Source organism: Loxodonta africana, chromosome 15, assembly GCF_030014295.1.
Source record: "Loxodonta africana isolate mLoxAfr1 chromosome 15, mLoxAfr1.hap2, whole genome shotgun sequence".
NCBI classification, from domain to species: Eukaryota; Metazoa; Chordata; class Mammalia; order Proboscidea; family Elephantidae; genus Loxodonta; species Loxodonta africana.
The window spans coordinates 5,415,353-5,433,183 of NC_087356.1; the positions used below are offsets into that span (position 1 = coordinate 5,415,353).

The 17,831-nt window shown below is 47.2% G+C and overlaps 1 long non-coding RNA gene across 1 annotated transcript; it reads right to left on the reverse strand.

Annotated features, from left to right (window-relative positions):
- Positions 1-550: 550 nt before the first annotated feature.
- Positions 551-13,416, reverse strand: LOC135227763 (uncharacterized). The gene is made up of 3 exons (XR_010317891.1): positions 12,712-13,416; positions 10,011-11,911; positions 551-6,741 (listed from the first exon to the last, which is right to left on the reverse strand). It is a non-coding gene; the product is annotated as an uncharacterized LOC135227763 (long non-coding RNA).
- Between the last annotated feature and the right edge of the window lie 4,415 nt (positions 13,417-17,831).

Here is a 17,831-nt window from a genome sequence, read left to right on the forward strand (position 1 = left end):
CTGTGCTGAGCTTGAGAAAGCTGTCTTTTAGGCACACAAAGTGCTTATGTAACTCAGATGTCAGCTGGGGCCTCTTTGCCCCTGGGAGCTGAGGTAAACTTGGCTTCCCAAACCTTCAACCTCTCAGCCAGTGAGAGTCCAGGGGCCTTCTGCACACCCCAGTTTACTCCCCATCTGGATCCCACCCGTTGTGGACTCCCGTGTCCTTGCCTTGACTTCAGGCATCCAGATGGGAACTCCCTCTGGGTTCCCTCCAGTGGAGCCCACTCACCCAACAGCAATATTGAGCACCACAAGGACTTGCCCAGGGGTGGTGGTGGTGGTTGGAGGGGGCAGGGAGGATTTATAGTGTATACTTCACACTCAGTTCCCAGCGGTGCAAACGTTAACGAATTCTGCTGCTAACCCAAAGGTTGGAGGTTCAAGTCCACCCAGAGGTGTCTTGGCCTGGTGATCTACTTCCAAAAAATCAGCCATTGAAAACCCTGTGGAGCACATTTCTACTCTGATACACACGGGGTCACCGTGAGTTGGAGTTGACTCAATGGCATTTGGTTGGTTCACAGCTCACAACTTCCAAAGCTCCCCTCACGAGGTCTTCTTTGGGGGTAATGAAAATGTTTTGGAGCTAGACAGTGGTGATGGTTGCACACCATTGTGAGTGCCCCAAATGCCACTGAATTGTTTGGAGTCCTGGTGGCGCAGTGGTTAAGAGCTCGGCTGCTAACCAAAAGGTTGGCAGTTTGAATCCACCAGCCACTCCTTGGAAACCCTATGGGGCAGTTCTCCTCTGTCCTATAGGGTTGCTATGAGTCAGAATTGACTCGATGGTAATAGGTTTGGTTTGGTTTTGGTAATCTTGTGTTAATTTTACCTCAGTAAAAAGCCAAAATCAAAACCCTCCCCTTAGGCCCTTCCCTCAGGCAGAGCCCAGCCTCCCACCTGAGTCAACCAGTCTTCTCTCTCCCAGGCCGAGCCAGCCCTCCCCTCTGTCTGAGGCACCCCAGCTTGCACTCAGAAATCCCTCAAGAGGATCACCTTTTCGGGGGCTGACCATGGACTTGACCCACCCCTCATGAAGGACAATCCAAGTGGAAGAGTCCCACTTCTGTCTGTCTCATTAACATAAAGGAGGGATGCAGAGGCAGGTTTATTTTTAATGAGTGGGTGACCTCTGTAGCGGTGCCATACCCCACAGAACTGGACCCCAGAGGGTAGAACACAGAGCTCTCCCAACCCTACAAAAGCCCTAAAGCTTTCTCAGCTTACAGCCAGGTGATCCTTAGCCCCCAGGTCAGGGGTGTGGACTCAGCAGGTAGACTTCACTAGTTGGTATCTAGATGCTCCCTTTCTACCTCCTTGCTACCTGACCTAGAGGAAACCCCACAGCTGCCGTACACTTCAGTTCCTTCAACTATAAAATGGGGGAGAATAGTAGCACTTACCTCACCTGGTAGTGAGAAAGGTCTGGACATGTGGCCAGCACACAGTGAGCAACAGTTAATGTTAGAACTTCCAGTTCCTGCCACCCCAGAGGAGGGCCAGCTGAATACTCAGCTGTGTGGAGTTTTGACTTGGAGTTCCTTTAACATTTCCCAATCATCTTTATCCTCAACCTTCCCAGGGAATGTGCCCAATTTAGACTCAGAAATTGGGGTCCCTAGGATGACAAGGAGGCCTGGGCCAGGGCCTGGAGTATCTGGAGGTCTCTGCAATTCCTTTCGACTGGAAGTTGCTTCCTTGCTTATATTTGTAATAATTACAGTTTACAGAACACTTTCACAATAATTTTCTCACTTGTTTTCACAACCACCACAGGAAGCAGATTTTGTCTTCATCTTTAGAGACGAGAATGTGGAGACTCAGACAGGTTAGGTGACTTGCCTAATGTCACTCAGCCAAGAGCAGAGCCAAGTTCAACCAGGTGCTCTGACTCCGGAATTGACCTTGCAAGCTGGTACTCTCTTCACTGAGCTAGCATCTTCCTCAGCTGAGCACTGCCATGTGCATGACACTGGGCTAGGGGCTGGGTGGGAATGATAAAATGAAGGTAAACGTGTGTCCTGTCCCCCAAGGAGCTTACAGTCTACAGGGGACCACTGAAGTTCTATAGTTCTGATGCCTGTGATCATCAACACGTGTTCCCCAAATCTCCAAATTCATTATTTGGTAAGGAATGCTTCCTCAGGAGTCTTACTTGTAAAAATGGTTTGGGGGCGGTGTCTGACCGCCTCTAGCTTCCCAAGGCGGAAGGAGAATCAAGATCAACAGCCCAAGGGTGATTCCTACGAGATGGAGGTCAGACATGCCTCCTCTCTCCGCCATCTTTACCAATTCTAACCCCAACCATTCCTCCCATAGCACTTTCTACTGGGTTCGATAATTCTTGGTGATGGCCACACAGAACTCACAGACCATACTCACAATTATGGAGTTTATTAGGAAAGCAACAGGTTACAATTCAGGCTCAGGAACACTCAGGATGTATAGTTTTTTCATCAGGACCACCTCTTTTCAGCTGTGCTTGCAGGCACACTTCTTTAGGCCTCTGCCCCGCTCAGGCGAATGTTACAAAGCTCTTTTAGCCCCTGCCAGTAAGTCCCCAGAGACATCCCAGGCACTCAGCTTTCTTGCTCTGTGGCCTGGGAAGCCCACTGCAAGGTCTCCTGCCTGTCTCTCCTGCCACTGCTTCTCTCTGTCTTCAGGGTTACAGCTCATTGTCTCTCTCAGTCTCCTGGGTCCAGGAGGTTCTCAAAGCAGGGATCCAGAGTCCAAAGGACGCGCCCTCTGCTCCTGGCCATTCTTCCTTGGCGGTGGTGAAATCCTGTCCTTCCCACCTCTGAGGTGGCTCATTTCAAGCTCAGTGGGGTGGCAAAACAGACCAAGCCCCTTGGTGGGCCACAATTACCCTATCTGCACAGTCCCGCCCAGTCACTTGGGTGGGAGTTACAAGACCATGACGAGAAGGACCGCACAAAAGTGATCCATGACACTGCAGTATTGTGGTGAGAAGCTGTGATTTCTGGAGAACGTGTACCTGGCTGAAGTGAGAAGAGCAGCCTGGCCAACTCTCAGCGTGGCAAGACAGGATGGCCCAGTGGAGAGGAGCTGGGGCCCAGCTGGAGTCAGGAGACCAGGCTCTATAGCTGGGCAGCCCTGGGCAAGGTGCCCAGGCTCTCTGAGCCTCAGCTCAGTTTTCTCATCTGGCAAATGGGGATTGTCATCATACCCACCTCATAAGTTTACTAGAAGGATGAAGTGAGAAAAATCTATGTAAAATATAAGCACAGGGTCCAAAATTACCACCATCATCCACTCAGGCAGGCTCTGCTCCACTTCGACCATCTTTGATGACAAGCAAGTTTGACATTAGCCGATCCTATGGATTTTGAGCAACGATTGTGTCCTATGTGATTAAGTACTTTGTGTGCAAATTAACAGCTCAAAGCTGAATGTTCTTTCTTCTTATGTATGCCTCTATGCACAGGTCAGAAACCTATTATAAGGTGCTTGAAACGACATCATAATAAACGGCAGACTGCAAAATTACACTTCGAGAGTTTTTTTTGACCCTCAGGCACAAAAGAAATTTTGGGGAGAAAAATCTAATTGAAAAGATTTTTTTTAAACATCTAGTATTTCATTTAAATATCTGATTGGGGAATAGACTTTAATTTATGGTTTTTAATAAGTATGCTTGATCTCTATTTTATTTACATATATAAAAAATATATATTATATTCATAACCCATTGCTGTCGAGTTGATTCTGACTCATAGTGACCCTGTAGGACAGAGCAGAATTGCCCCATGGGGTTTCCAAGGAGTGGCTGGTGGATTGAAACTGCAGACCTTTTGGCTTGCTTAACCATTGCACCACCAGGGCTCCCTTATATATACATATATAATGTATATTTATGTACATAAACACTTTGTATATATACACACACAAAGTTTTCAAAAGCTACTAAAACACAGCAACACAGATTAAGAAGTAGAATAACACGTTCCTTTTAAAGAAAAATATTGAAGAATATATAAAGAAGGACAATCTCCCACTCTTCTTACTCATTATTCACACCTGTTCTATGGGGAAAAAATTAAAATTAAAGGATTTCAGAAGACAGTCCTCCCCACGCAGATGCTGAAGGTAAACCACCTTCACGTGTAATAGCAAGTTGGGTCAGTCACCATTTTTAATAAAATTGGTTGATGACTAAGTGTGAACAAAACAGGGAAGTGAGTAATCAGATGGAATTGATGGTATCCCACAGCTGGAATAAAAGTCTACGAGATGGAAAAAAGCCTTTCGGGGCTTGGCCAGGCTCCTGAATAATGGGAAGTCTGAGTAGGTCTCAAGAACTGGTGTCCAGTTGCACAGACAGAGCATATTAAAAATTAACAAAATAGTTCGAGATTACTATTTTAAGTGTTATGAATTGGAAAATTATATATATCTAGCTGAACAGATGACCGGTTTTGATTCTTAATGGCCAATTATACAGGAAATGGGCCACAACAGGCTTTCAGACACAGAAGCGGCTGTCAGCGCTGACCGGGGTGTGGCGGTCATCTAAATTTAAGGATCAGCAACTCCGCAGGGAGCAGACATGAAAAGTCCAAGTCCAATTTCCCATCCATCATCGAGTGTTTTCTAGTCAAATTAAGGAAAAATCAGGAAGGGAAAGGGTGGAGAGGGAGGGCCGGTGTGGGGGAAGAGTCTGCATTGTCTTTGGAAGGGAGGAAGCCCAGCAGCCAGCAACAGTAAGGCTGACCGTTGTAGGCCTTATTTAATAGTTTAATGATTTGGACTTTTTTGTCCTTTAGGCCATGTCAAACGTCTCCAGCCCATCAAAATGCCATGTACCCAGAGAAGGCAAGGCTGAGAACGTGAGTTTGGGCTCCACAATCCTTCATGTGCCTCCATGAGGCACCCGTACTTCATTCCATGGACAAGGAGCCTGCAAACTCTGGAGCAGCAAGGACATGGTAGTGGCTGTACCAGAGGGAGCGTGGGCTGGCGCTGGCCTGCAGGATGCACCGTGAGGCAGGGAAACCCAGGAGGAGGCTGCAGCAGCAGCCTAGGCAAGGGGACCAGCCCCAGGACCGCATGGAGAGAACGGAAAGGACACTGTAGACCAGGCAGTGCAAACGGTTTGCACTCAGCCACTAACCCGAAAGGTTGGTGGTTTGAACCCACCCTGTGGTGCAGCAGAATAAAGGCCTGAGACCTGCTTCTGTAAAGATTACAACCAAGAAAACCCTGTGGAGCTCAGCTCTACTTTGAAAAACATGTTAGATGGCAATGTTTTTTGTTTGTTTTCTTTTTTTTGGTTTGGTAGGCCAGGAAAATACGGAATATGACAAGCAGTGGAAGAAAGAAGAATCAAAATGACCCAGAGCTTCCAAACACACACCCCTTCAATGATGAAGGTAACAGGGACAGAAATCAGGAGGCGTGGAAAGAAGATGAGGTGGTTTGGCAGTGCCGGGGGGGTGACGGCCTTCTTACTTTTCTCCTTTCAGATCTGAGTGACGGCAGTCATCATGTGTCCCTTCATTCATGGAGTGTTTGCTGAGCACCTCCAGGCCCTGTCCTAGGTGCTGTGGGGGAAAAAGACGGTCACCATGGAGTTGATTCCCACTCATGGGGACCCCATGTGTGTCCGAGTAGAATGGTGCTCCATGCTTTTCAACAGCCGATTGATTGCAAGTAGATCACCAGGCCTCTCATCTGTGGGCCTCTGAGCGGGCTTGAACCATCAGTCTTTCAGTCAGGAGCCAGCCACCGAGCTGAAGACGAAGCGGTAAACAAACTAACAAGGCTCCGCACCGCACAGAGCTGATATTCCGACGGAGAAGATGTGTGAAGACGTTGCCTTTTCTTTAGAGAGCACTAAGAACCCAGAGTTGCAGGCCAGGGGCTCACCAACACCCCTTCTGCAGCGACTTTCTGTCCATCTCACCCTTGCAAGTACACATGCACCTTCATCATCAGCCTCACTCACGCTGACGTGAAGATACCATCAGTGCTTTTTGCAGACAAGCCGAGTCTGCTAGAACTGGCTTAGAAATCTGTATTTATTTTTCCCTTCAGATTATCAAATACGTAAAAAAAACTCGTTGCCATTGAGTTGATTCTGACTCATAGTGACCCTATAAGACAGAGTAGAACTGCCCCATAGGGTTTCCAAGGAGCGCCTGGTGGATTCGAACTGCTGACCTTTTGGTGAGCAGCTGTAGCTCTTAACAGTTATGCCACCAGGGTTTCCCAAATACTTAAGTGTTAATAAAAAGAGGTGAAGGAGTCATGTGCCAACAAGACAAGGTTGAGGGAGACTCATCCTTCAGGGTGAAGGGGAGCAATTTTTCAGTTGTTACCTCTTCCCGGCACAGAGGCTAAGTCGCACTCTCACCTGGCTCCAAGGACCTCTGCTCATTTATATTGTGTTTGCTGTTCTTGTTTTCCTTCCGTTGCTGTCCCTTTTCCGACACGGAGCCTGGGAGTCACAGGCCAGGAGCAAAACCACAGATTAGGAACGAAGAGAAAGTCACCGAGGGGCAGAAGCCTGTTCAGAGTGCTAAGGGTAGGAGGAGAGGCTTTCCAAGTGTTCACCCCTGCGCCCTGCCCCCTGGCCTCTGAGGCTGGACGCCAGCGCGTCCTTTCTGGCTGTGGGTAAAAGCTTCTGTATTCCCCAAATGCCATACACCCGTCCTCTAGGTTTTCTTGTTAGGGATGAATCTGGGACGATGAGAGACAAAAAAAAAAAAGAAAAACAAGCAGAAGCTGGAAGGTTTTCATCACTTAATAGTACCAATTCCATCACGACTTCGCATAACTTCTGCCAATTTTATCACCACTTAGAATAACTTCCATCAAGGTAATAAGGTATTAAGTGTATATTGATTGCAAATAATCTGGTTACATTCACTAATTATATGGAGACTGATTTTTCCCCTGTTTAAAATGTAATTTTAAAACATCTCTAAAAATATGGGATATATCAAAGTAAGGAGACACATGCTACAGAGATAGAAAATGAGATTTTTGTACATTTGGCAAGTGCTTGATTATGAGATGAAAATAAATGGAGAATTCATCTTCAGAAATATGGAATGGAAACGGCTCGCTCTGGTTGATAGGCTTCCACCTTCTCTCCCTTGGGGCCAAATTAATATGTTTACTACTGATAAGCCATTTTACAGAGCTGAAAAATTTGCAGCTCACATACCATCTCATAGAGTGAGGATTTCTCCTGAATACACACTCTTTAAAGAGATTAAGCATAAATTGCCAGGCTCGGAATTTTACGAGTCTTCCAGAGCTGTGGAGTGCTAGTTTAAGCAAAGGCTAGAGGACCTTTGGATGGACACAGTGTCATTTAGCGCTGCTGTAAAATTTTGTTGGCCTGTCCATTGCAACCGTGGCTTTCAGGTGGCTATCAAAACTCAGTGCAAATTATACTAACACTGATAATGATAATAATAGCAACAAACTGCTACTTGAATATTGGCATACGCACACTAGATACAAATTATCTCTTTCCAATATGACACTACACTCTTGGTTGTTTTCAAGTTTATGAGATTATAGATACCCTGAACGCCCCAAGTTGGATTTTCAGAGTCGCCCTTTTTGGGACTTCTGGAATGAAAATGATTTTGTTTTATCCATGGAAATTTTCTTGACCTGTCTGTCAGTAATATATTCAGATCTTTTGGGCTCTGAGGGAATAAATATAACTCAGATTTCAGTTAAAAAAAAAAATTGTAATGATACTGATAGTTTGTCCTGGGTAGTGTCTTCAACTACGTGTATAAAAACAATCTCACAGCTATTTTCTCACCATCTCTTTAGCACGTCCTGGGTGATAGGAGAATATGTGTCAGTTAGGGCACTTTACAAGTTAGGCAGGTGTTGCTCCATTTTACAGACAAGGAACTGAGGCTTAGGGAGAGCACGCGACGTGCTCACGGTGACACAGCAAGTGTCAGCATGCAGATCAGAAGGACCCAGGCGTCGTCATCAGCAGTCTTCCAACCAGAGACAGAAGTGCACACTATTTGCTGATAACTTTTTTTTCTTTTGAAATGCTGTCCTCTCCATCTCCTTGAGCACGGGCCTTACATGAGCGCACAGCTCTTAGTGCCAGACCGGAGCCTGCTGTGCCCGACGCAGAGGAACTGGCTGCTTGCAGGGTATCTGTGCGGTTTGCCCATTATCATCAGAGCAAATGTGGAGAGGTGGCCGAGACAGCTAAAGCCACCCTGCCCCTGACTGGGGGAATGGGGCACTCAGAGCGCCGCAGGGACCCCAGACGTGTCCACTGCACTGGCCAAGCTGGCGTTAAAGGCTGTCTGCTCAGAGGCTGCTCTCAGTCGCTGTTGTTACTTCCTAAAAGTAACTAACAGTTGGCATAAGTTCTGTCTCCCTGAAAGTTTCCAAAGAGCAAGTAAAAAACTTTAGTAGAATTCAAAGTCTAATGTTCTCTAAGATATGAGCACGAGCCCTCTGATTGCAAACCGCTGCCCCAAGGACGGAAGTCCCCAGATGGCACAAAAAGCTAAGGGCTCAACGGCTAGACAAAAGATTGGTGGTTCAAACACAACCAGGGGCACCTCAGAAGAAGGCCTGGCAATCTGCTTCCAAGAGGTCACAGTCTTGAAAACTGGACAGTTCTACTCTGATTCACACGGAGTCACCACGATTTGGAATCGACTTGGGAGCAACTAACAGCCACCCCCCTGAGGGCGTATTAAACCCCACTGACACATTGCTGTACCCTTGAGATTTTATTGGGGGTTAAAAAGTCCAAGAAAGTTTATCCTAAATACAAGGTCTTTTATATTGGTCTCTCCCATCTGTATATACACCTTACAATTAGGATCGTACATGATAGGTCCTTAGGCAATTCCAGAGCAGAGGGAAGCAAGGCTTCCATATTGCTGGGAAGAGCGCTCCTAGCCTGAATTTTAAGATGCTCCCAGCCATAACATTTTACTCCTTTATACTGCAAGTTGCATTTCTTAAGCTATAAAAAGGAATTGCTCGGCTCGCCTCAGTGTAAAATCACCAAGGTGAGATTACTTTTCCTTGCTATGCGTTGTCTTGGGGAGTTTAAAGGTTGTAACAGAGCCATCCTCACCCCCTCCATCAAGACACCGAGTGGAGCAGGGTTTAAAGGGACAGACACAGCCCTGCAGTCCCAACCTGACAATCTTTATATTAACAAGAACATAGGTCAAATTATTCCAAGCTCTGCTAAAATTAGGCTCAAATGCTCAATTTTCCACGTGCTCCTATTAATTAAAAATGAAATGAAAGAGAAAAAGAAACCATCAAAATTATATAAATAAAAGCGGATGGAATGCAGTATTGGAAATCTCTTCTAGAATCCCATTCTCCTTAATAAAATTCATTGGTTAATTTGGTTGATAAAAGCAGTGTTAAAATTAAATAAGAATTAACAAACACATGGGTAAATATTTGTAGTTTCCTGCATGTGCTACCATGATAAAGGTAATTTAGCTTAAAAGCACTCGTCATCTTTCTCATAACTGATAAAGCGTTACTAATTGTGTGTGTTAATATGGCACAACATGGAATTGAACAGAGATTTTATCTTAATAGCATCTCCGTTAAATTAAAGACAGTTTCGTGTGACAGGAAAGATGAGTCTGTTTATTCTGACCCTTATACATCAAAAGAACAACTGCAGAGAAGATGCAGTCAGTAACATCTTTGATACTATTCTAGCTGACAACACTACATTTACAGTCACTGTTGGAAACAAAGATTTTGGGGGATAATCTAGAGAAAAGTGATACTTTAATTATGATGTAAAAGATACTAATCTTTTCATTTCTGTATCCGATAAGATATTTCTAGAAACAAGATGCTGGGTGGAAAACAACCTGACGCTGCTGTCATAAAATCATTCTTCTTCACGGCGATTTCATCACCGCGAGCCTCTGCTGAGGTCGTTGGTGGCTGAGTGGTACAACTCTCACCTTCCGTGCGGGAGTCCCAGGTTCCGCTCTCAGCCAGCGCACCTCGTGCACAGTCATCAGCCGTCTGTCAGTGGTGGGCTGCTTGTTGCTGGGATGCTCAACAGGTTTCAGCAGAACTTCCAGACTGAGACAGACTAGGAAGAAAGACCTGGTGACCTACTTCCAAATATTAGCCAATAAAAACCTTATGGATCACAATGGTGCGATCTGCATGCAACCAATCACGCAGATGGCCGGGACAGGGGCTTCGTTCCACTGTGCGTGCGATCACTGTGAGTTAGAGGACGACTTGATGGCAATGGTTAAGAGCTGGGCTGTTGGGCTGCAAACTCAAATGTCAGCAGTTCAAATCCACCCGTGACCCCTTGGAAACCGTATGGGACAGTTCTACTCTCTCCTATAGGGTCACTATGAGTTAGAATCGACTCAACAGCAAGGGGTTAATAACAACAACAAAGCCTCTGTTAATATGGTCACAAGTGGCCAGGGATTGCCAAGAAGGGAACTACTCTCCCCCTTTATAGGAATAAATAACAATGCTTTAACAGGGGGCAAGGAGGGGAGATGGCATCAAAGGTCCACTTCCTTCCTCCAGACGGAGCAGCCTGTCACTTTGTGGGGCTGTGCTCTGCAGAAGTGCTCACCTTCCAAGGTGGCCTCTCAGGGCTGCCTCTGCTCTGCTGGAAGGACAGATCCCATCCTGCATGCTAGCAGAGGGTCCCAGGCCTGAGAAGGAGGAGCTCGGCCCTGCAGTAAAAGGATGAACCAGACAGAATCAGAAGCCCAGCTCCCTACCCCACGTGGGTGTTCGCTGCTTCACCCTGCTTCAAGCACGGTGTCACTGCCCTGGAGGACAACGAGACAGTTGGAATGTCAGTTATTTTGCCTGCTAATTTCTTTGTTTTTTCAAAGCACTCACACAAACTCCCGGTTCTGAGGCTTTGGATTGGCTGTGAACGTGAGACTCCGTGTACCACATGATGACAGCTCCTGTCTCATCTCCAGGCCTCTGGGGACAAGCGTTCCAGCCCAAAACATGCGTGCAGAGCCTGCGAGGACCTACCTCATTATTGGTGACTTTGACCACACACGATACGCAGACATGTCTGATAAGAGGCAGTATTTGTGTGAACAGCCAAAGCAGATATTAAGTATTGGCTAAGAATGAAAGCACTTTGGGAATAATTATAAACCTCCCCCAAAATATCCTGTTCAAAGAGTCAATCTGCAGAAGCGGATGCCAAGCCTATTTTTATACCAACCCGGTTGAATTCTTAATATCAGACAAAAAAAAAAAAAATCATAGCTTAACCTAAAGCAGGAGCTATAATAAATAACGAACTGCACTAAGGCCTTAGCTTCATAAGAACACAGATGGAAAGCTTCTCTCTGGAGATTGTTGCTTCCAGAATTAGAGAAATGGCCTCTGGACAGAGTTTGGGGTGGACAGTTCAAGCCTGAATTACAATGAGGTCAGACCACTTTTGACTGTAGATGTAAGACTCTCCTGCCTCCCTTTTAGAAAATACAGAGATCGTGGCATTGGTTGGTTTCCCTCAGGATGTGAACACTGACCTGAGCCGCCTCCGGCATGGCTGATTCAACAGACAAGGGAAGATACTACGGAAGTGCTACAATGCCATCATCTGTCCAGGAAGAGGTAGGAACGCCGTCCAAGTGTTAGAAGTCGCCAGAAAGCCAGAGTGTCAGGAATAAAGAATGAGGTACTGTGGTTCAGTGGTAGAATGCTCACCTTCCATGCAGGAGACATGGGTTCCATTCCTGGTCTCACGTGCAGCTACCACCCATCTGTCACTGGAGGCTTATATGATGCTATGATGCTGAACGGGTTTCAGCGGAGCTTCCAGATTAAGGAGGACTAGAAACGAAGGCCTGGAGATCTACTTCCAAAAATCAGCCAATGAAAACCCTACAGGTCACAACGGTCTGATCCACAACCTATCATGGGGGTGGTGCTGGACCAAATAGTCTTTCTTTCTGTTGTGCACGGGGTTGCCACGAGTTCAGGGCCAACTTGATGGCCATTAACAACAACAACTCGGCTTATTAGTCTGTGCCAATAATATGGGCCATTGCTATAGACGGAGCCTTGGTGGCACAGCGGTTAAGAGCTCCACTGTTAAACAAACGGTCGGCAGTTCGAATCCACCAGCTGCTCCTTGGAAACCCTATAGGGCAGTTCCACTCTGTCCTACAGGGTTGCTATGAGTCGGAATCGACTTGATGGCAATAAGTTGTTTTTTTTTTTTTTTTTAGCGCTCTAGAAAGAGCCCTGATGGCGCAGTGGTTAAGAACTTGGCTGCTAACCAAAATGTCGGCAGTCGGAATCTACCAGCGGCTCCTTGGAAACCCTATGGGCAGTTCTACTCTGTTCTATAGGGCTGCTGGGAGTCGGAATGGACTTGATGGCAACGGGTTTGGACTTACGGGTTTATTGCTATAGATAAAATAAGGTTGGAGATCATCCATCCACCCCTGTCTTTGACCAGTGAGGCCTCTTGGACCTCAGCCAGGTGAATGCCATTCCCAGGTCATACACTTGGCCAAAGCAGAGCCCGGCTCGAACACCTACAGTGTCCTAGTTTGCTTCTGCCCATCGTGGCCCTCTCATCAGGACTGTTGGTAATGAGGTGCCAAAGAGATTCCTCTCCTTAACAGAAGAGTTTTTCTAAAGACTCACCTGTGACTTCCTGAGTGTGGCTTGACACGGGGAGTCATTCATTCTGACCCAAGCCCGCACGGGCAAGCCTTTCCCACACCGTCGCTCATGGGCTTTAATGAAAAGCCACCAGCTCCGTGATGCAGGGTGCCAGGCACAGTTACACCCCGCACCCAGCAACTGGCCCTCTTGATTCTGAGTACGCACTGCTGGTTCACATCAAATCCACGATGACAATGCTTTCTTGACTGTTCACTGTTTGCAGGCCGCTGTGTTCTAGGGGCTGCCGTGATTCAGGGAGGGGCAAGGTCCCCATCTCTGCCCCGAGGTTTTCAGTGTCTCCTGCACTGAGAGAGTAAGAAGTAGTAGCGCTCCTTCCTTATTGAAAGTAATAAGTGTTTTTAAAAAGCTAGTTGTGATACAGCTGCAGGCTACTGAGGCCTCCCTCTAGGCCGAATCCCGTGCAAACTCCTTCTCTAATCACCCCATCAACCTTGCAAGGAAGCTGTAATTGTCTCCCCATCTTTCAGATGGAAAATCTGGGGCAAAAGAGAGTCCCCAATGTCACACTAAGTGTGTGGAAATGAGGAGCTGGGAGCCGAACCCTCGTCCACTGACTCAGAATCAGAAACACCCCCTTCACAGGGAGGCAAAGGACATTTATCGGTCAAAAGGTTGAGGTGAGGGTGCCTGGTCACTCACTCTTCAGCTCCTCCTCCCCCCACCCCCCCCAACCCCCGTTGGCCTGGGTTCCCAGGAGGGCAGGGCTGTGGTCCTCCCACCACACACCAGTCTCCTCCTCTGCTCTTCCCCGCCCCCGGCCAGCCTCAGGCATGTGGGCTCCCCAGGCCAGGCCCAGGGTACCCTTCCCACCGTCAGTGGCATCTTCATTGGCTTCCTGCCTCCCTGAAAGGACTTAGTTCCAGCTTTCAGTTTTTAAATCCCAGAAAATGTTTTGGCAGGGCCAGCCTGTAAATGTCCCGAGTTTGGCTGAGACAGACAGGAAGTTGCAGGGGAGGTTTGCCTTGCTCGCTTTGGATTTGTGCCCGGGGCCACTTCTAAGGGACAGCCTGAGCGTATAGACGTTAGTGTTATGCTCCGGCAGTCTTTTTCTGGCATCTTTCCTGGGGAACACTTACCTTACCGGGCAGCACCCACCGATAGAAACAGAAACCACTGCTCAGGGTTCTCTTGGGAGGCCTGCTCAGGCAGTGGTGTCACCAAGGGGTGCGGGGGTGTGAACCACACCAGGTGACACCGTCAGAGGGGGCACACCAAAATGACTGTCTATAAAGGTACCCCTGTAGTTAGTTATAACAACACAAACATTTTTTCTAAGCCCAGCTTACGTGGATCAACATACCTACAAGGCTAAAACTCTATGCTGACTTACTTTTTGAACCTTCTAACGTGCTCTGGTCAGAGCTCATCATGACTCAATTACAGTGACGTTGCGAAGCACGCGGTTTCCTCTGCACCTACAAGCACGCGCTATTGTTTTCCTTGCTGGTGTTTTTATAGTCGCTGTTTTTGTCAAATTTTCTGGTGTTTTAGCCACAGTATTGTGGTAATTAGTATTTGTGAACCTACGTCAATAGCTTTTTTGATATGAAGTAGTAGTTAAAGGAAAAGAAGGAGTGATATACGGAAATTAAGATTTGCGAGTAACGTTAGTACAGAAAACGTTACCATGGATTCTGTATGGTCTGGTCCGGGAGGAGCCCATGGTGGGGTGACACCAACCCTAGGGTCACCACTGTGCTCAGGGAAATTTATCTGAAAAACTGTGAGCAAGCAGTAATTTCCACTGTGGGGCCAACATTCAAATAAAAATGTTTTAATGACTCAAAACGGGCAGATACAGGGGTTTGGAGGAACGATTAAGAGGCTCTGGAGTTTTTTTTTTTTTTTTTCTCATTCAAAAATTTCTGCACATATTATTTGGTGACATTGGTTGCAATCCCCACAATGCCCCTATTCTCTGGAACGGAAACGTCACTGCTCCCAGCAGCCTTCAGGCCTTTGCTCAGACATCTCCCCAGTTGTCTAGGTCTCACAAAACCATGGAGGTGAAAGTGCTTGTAAATGGAAAGTGGTTTTCAAACGTCAGAGGTTAGGTAAGTCTTGCTTTTCTAAGGTTTTGTCCGCATGCCACATCCTCCAGCTCAGCGGTTCCCTCCTTGGTTGCGTATTGAAATCAAGTGATAAATTTCTTCTTTTTTTAATTGGGGTAAGTATATCTATAACAAAGCATTTGCCATTCCAACTTTTTTTTCCATGGACAATTCAGTGACATGATTGAGGAGTTCTGAAAAATGCAAATGCCTGGACTCTACCACCAAGCAATTAAATCCGAGTCTCTGAGGCCAGGGTCCAGGCATTGCCGTGTTCTCTAGGTTCCCCAGAAGATGCTACTCTGCAACCAAGGTTCTAGAGCTCTTCTAGAAAGCCATCTTGGGCCCCAGACCCTGTGCTTCTGAAACCCTGGACTATCAGCCTTTGTCCTTCACTTGGTGCTTCGCATTTGCCGCCTTGTACTGCGCTGCTTCTTTTCTTTTGTTGTTTTGATTCTCCCTCCCAGAATAGGTGGTGAAGACCTTCATAGCCTTCTCCTCCTCCCATTCCCCTCAGGAATTTGTTGATGTCCTTGGCAGCCACTGAGTCAGCCCCTGACTCACAGCAACCCCGTACACAGTGGACTAAAACACTGCCTAGTTCTGTCCCACCCCAGTGATCAGACTGTTGGTTCATAGTAGGATATTTATCCGATGATTTTCAGAAGTGGACTGCTGGGCCTTTCTTCCTGGCCTGCCTTAGTCTGGAAGCTCCACTGAAATCTGTTTGGCATCATAGCAACAGGCAAGCCTCCACTGACGGATGGGTGGGGGCTGTGCTTGAGGTGCACTGACTGGGGATAAAACAAGGGTCTCTCTCATGGAGGCAAGGACTCTACCACAAACCACCACTGCCCTCATATACAACCCCCCCCCCAATAAAAACCCCATTGCCGTCACGTTGATTCTGATTCATAGCAGCCCTATATATATGCCTAAAATTGTGAGAGGGGGATGTAGCTGGCTTATTGTGTACCCCTGTACAGCTAATCCCCCTGAGAGATGGAAGAACAGTGACCACCAGCCCCTACTATGTGTCAGGAGCTTTACCCTTTCATCTCATGTATGCCCCATAAAGAACCTGCAAGGCAAGGAGTTTATTTGCCCTTATTTTACAGGTAAGGAAATAACACTCAGAGAAGTCAAATAGCTTGCCCAAGGTCACAGGGCTGCCCAGTGCTGGAGTGGCCTGCACACCTTGGCCATGTCCCAAAGGCATGCTCTTTCTCTGCAGCGTCCTGCCTGGCCCCAGTCCTGTTGAAGCAGGGACTGACTAAGAAAGTGGGTTTGGGTCCATGGCTGGAGGGCTGCTCAAGCGATGATTCACAGAACTGTAGCTGAGACTTGGTTTTCTCACCGCACAGCCTCCTAATATGATTCACACTCCCTTTCTGTGGCCAGGGTTGGCAGTGAGTGGCTGGCTCAGCTGTAAAACGTAGGTGCTTTCCTGAGATCCTGGTGAAATAAATTAATAATAATGGGACCCATAGATATTTAATGCATTTTGTTTGTTCTGTTTCGTTTTGCTCTTTTTTGGCTGGGAATTGACACCCTTTGATAATTGCATATTTGAAAGCTGCAAAAAATTCCTGACCGTCCAGCTTTCCCATCTAACCTGTGTACATTACCACTTTAAAAAAAAAAAAAAAATCTCTCCGGAGTAACAGGCCTGGCAGGAAATACAAAGAGCAAATCCAGTCAAAGTGAAAGAACCAGGAGGTCATTTCACTCTGAGAATGTGGGTACAGCCTGCTGGACCAAGAAGAGGTAGGCAGTGCCTGCTATGTGTTATCTTAAAGGGGTATTGAATCTTTTAAAGATGTATCTCCAGACCCGGCTCCTTCCTCTTCCTTTATGCCCAGAAAAGCATCCATCAAATCCTACACTGACCCGACAACCCTGAAGGAACTTACCTGTCTTGCACCTGTTGCTGGAACCCAGAGCACAAGCTGTACCTTCTAAGGCTACTGTTCTCAGTGCAAGCAGGGTCCTGGGGGCTTGTTAAAAATGCAGCTCAGTGGGTCTGATTCCGTGGGACTCTGCCACATTAGTGAGCATCCAGACCACTCGGCAGCTCTGAGCCACACTTTGTGAAACACAGAGTCGGCATCACAGGCTCCGGACGCTCCTCCTTTGTGTCTGATCCCCAATCCCACTGCCATCATCAGCAGTTCTGTGGGCTCTCCTCACACTGGGGTCCTGGGAAGCTGACTCTGAGGTGCAGGTTACCTGGCAGGAGGTTTAGCGGGGTGTCCTCCCAGGATCAACACCCACGGAAGGGAAGAGAAGGGAGGAGCACTGGGCAGGAGGAGAAGCTGGGTTCCAAAGCAGTCTCAATGAAGGCCTCAGCCAACAGCCCAGGAGCTCTGGAGCAGAGGTGGCCTTCACAGGAGTCCCTGGTGAGTCTACAGCCTGGGCCTCTATACCCCTGCATTGATCAGTTATCACACATAGGCTGCCCCTGAGAAGGTGTCTTAGTCATCTAGTACTGTTGTAACAGAAATACCACAAGTGGATGGCTTTCACAAAGAGAAATTTATTCTCTCACAGTCTAGGAGGCTAGAAGTCCAAATTCAGGGTGCCGGGTCCAGGGGGAAGGCTTTCTCTCTGTGTTGGCTCTAGGGGAAGGTCCTTGTCATCAATCTTCCCCAGTCAAGGAGCTTCTCAGTGCAGGGATGCTGGGTCCAAAGGATGAGCTATTGTTTTTTCTTGATGGTATGAGGTCCCCCCCTCTTTCTCTCTGCTCGCTTCTCTCTTTTATATTTCAAGAGAGATTGACTTAAGACATAACCTAATCTTATAGATTGAGTCCTGCTTCATCAACATAACTCCCTCTAATTCTGCTTCATTAACATCGTAGAGCTAGGATTTACAACACACAGGAAAATCACCTCGGAAGGCAAAATGGTATACAATCACACAATACTGGGCATCATGGCCTAGCCAAGCTGACAGATATTTTCGGGGGACACAATTCAATCCATGACGGGGAGGGGGGTAGGACCTCGACGAGGTGATTTTCTGCAG